We start from the raw sequence: 2,463 nt of genomic DNA, 5'->3' as shown, positions 1-2,463 counted from the left end.
TTTTTACTCTTTAAGAAATTCAATCTCTTTTAATGCTGTTGTCTTTTCAAAGATATTTGATTATTCAAGCAAGCCGATTAACAGACAAAGTGTAACAGACATAACCCACAGACAACTTATTTTTATATATATAGATAGATAGATAGATTTTTGAAGTTACCAGTTTTTTACTCTTTAAGGTGGATCTCTGAGGTTTGAAGCCAATTCTATTTTCTTATAGCAGTGAAATGCGTATTAACAACAGACAGGAGCAGATTCTTTGATGAAAAAATCACTGTGGCTTCATTGAAAGCTTTGACGTAAATAGACCGAACAAATTTGCATTTTTTTTCTTTGGAGCTTCATAAAAAATTAATTTGTGGGGACACCTCTAATTTTTAAAAGTAGCAATAAAATTACTTTTAGGAGACGTAGAGAATTGTAAAGTAGCCTCTCGATTTGCCACAAGATCTCAAAATTTTTGGCCGTGAATTTTTTTTTTATTATCAGTTTCCTTTAAAATTTGCCATTTAAGATATTCTTCCTTTACTGTTTGAAAGGGTTGTACTAATCATATAGCCTTGATTTTTGTGTCGTTTTGTAGATCTTATACCGACAAATAATCCCAAAGATTCTTAAGTTTGTAGTTATAACAGATGATTTTTAGCAATAATTCTTAGTATTCAAGATTTCCTCCTTTCTCATTGGCTTAAGCACTCCTTGAGGGGTTTGTCGGAATATCATTAAGAATGTTGACATCTCCTTAGCATTAAGACCAGATTCAAAAGGAAATTGAAAACATTTATAATTGGCAACAACACCTTGAGGCAATATCATTTCAACACCATACGAATTAGAATTTGTTAGGTTACAAAGCAGATAACAGTTTGGCTTTACAAGTAAAGAAACACCGATTGCTGCCCTATAAAATGTATGAACATTATTTTTAAAAAGAATATTATTCTTAAAAACACATCATTTTAAACATTATCGGCCTTTAAAAGTAAAGAAACACCGATTGTAGACCTGTAAAATGTATGAACATTATTTTTAAAAAAGAAAATTATTCTTAAAAACAAATTATTTTAAACATTATTGGCCTTTAAAAGTAAAGAAACATCGATTGTAGGCCTATAAAATGTATGAATATTATTTTAAAAAGAACGTTATTCTTTAAAACACATTATTTAGACATTATTGGCTCTTAAAAGTAAAGAAACGCCGATTGTAGGCCTATAAAATATACGAACATTATTTTTAAAATCTAAAGTTGTAGGATATTCGTCCATTTTAGTTCCATGGGATCTCATTTTATTCATAATAGTGCCGTATCTTAGAATATTTTGGTTTTTCTCCATCATCTCATATAGTTGATGATTTATAGGCTCGTTCATACATGACTGATTACCCCGGTTTGGAACCGGGGTAATCATATACTTTGCTTTACGGAGTAATGCATATACTTATTAAATTAATGTCATTTAAAGTGATATGTTCCTAAAGGTACATAATAAACATTAGGCACCCTTGCCCTGGGGTCATAAATACAGGTAAAGGAGGAAGGAAACCCCTTAGGGCTATTTAATAAATTTTTGAAACTACTTATATTTATATACTATTCATCAAAAACAAGAGCTAAGAGCTCATATGGCACTTGTGACAAGGTCAAGAAGAGCCAAGAGCTCATATGATATGAGCTCTAGCAAAATTCTAAGAATCAATAGATTACTTTAAAGGGAAAATCAGAGGCTTAGTGCTGGTCGGGATTTAAAATAAGAGCTTTGAGATACATGGTACTTCTAAATATCAGAATTCATTAAGATCCGATCGCCCACTCGTAAGTTAAAAATACCTCAATTTTTCAAATTTTTCCTCTTCCTTCAGCCCTCCAGACGGTCGAATCGGGGAAAACAACTGTAAGAAGTCAATTAGTGTAGCTCCCTGACATGCCTACCAATTTTTATCGTCCTAGCACGTCCAGAAGCACTAAACTCACCAAAGCAATGAACCACACCACCTAACTCCCCCAAAGAAAATGGATCCAGTCCGGTTACGTCAATTACGTATCTAAGCGTTTTCCAAGCGTAAGCGTTTTCCAAGATTTCCAGTTTCCCCCTCTAATCACCCCCCAATGTCAAAAGATCTGGTCGGTATTTGAAAGAAGAGCTCTGAGACCTGAGTTTCTGCTAATTATAAAATTTTATTAAGGTCTGGTCACCCATTCTTAAGTTAAAAACACCTCAATTTTTCATATTTTTCCAAATTAACAACTTCTAGCTCCCTCAAAGAGAACAGATCTGTACCAGTAATGCCGCCCCCCCCCTAATGACACTGAATCAGGTAGGGATTTAAAATGAGAGATCTGAGTTTCGAGGTCCTTCTAAATATGAAATTTCATAAAGGTACGATCACTTTCATAAGTTAAAATACCTAATTTTTTCTATTTTTTAGAATTAACCCTCCCTCCCCAACACCCCCAAAGAG

Source organism: Artemia franciscana, unplaced genomic scaffold (assembly GCF_032884065.1).
Source record: "Artemia franciscana unplaced genomic scaffold, ASM3288406v1 PGA_scaffold_237, whole genome shotgun sequence".
Classification (NCBI taxonomy): domain Eukaryota; kingdom Metazoa; phylum Arthropoda; class Branchiopoda; order Anostraca; family Artemiidae; genus Artemia; species Artemia franciscana.
Note: the sequence above shows the minus strand (reverse complement) of the source record.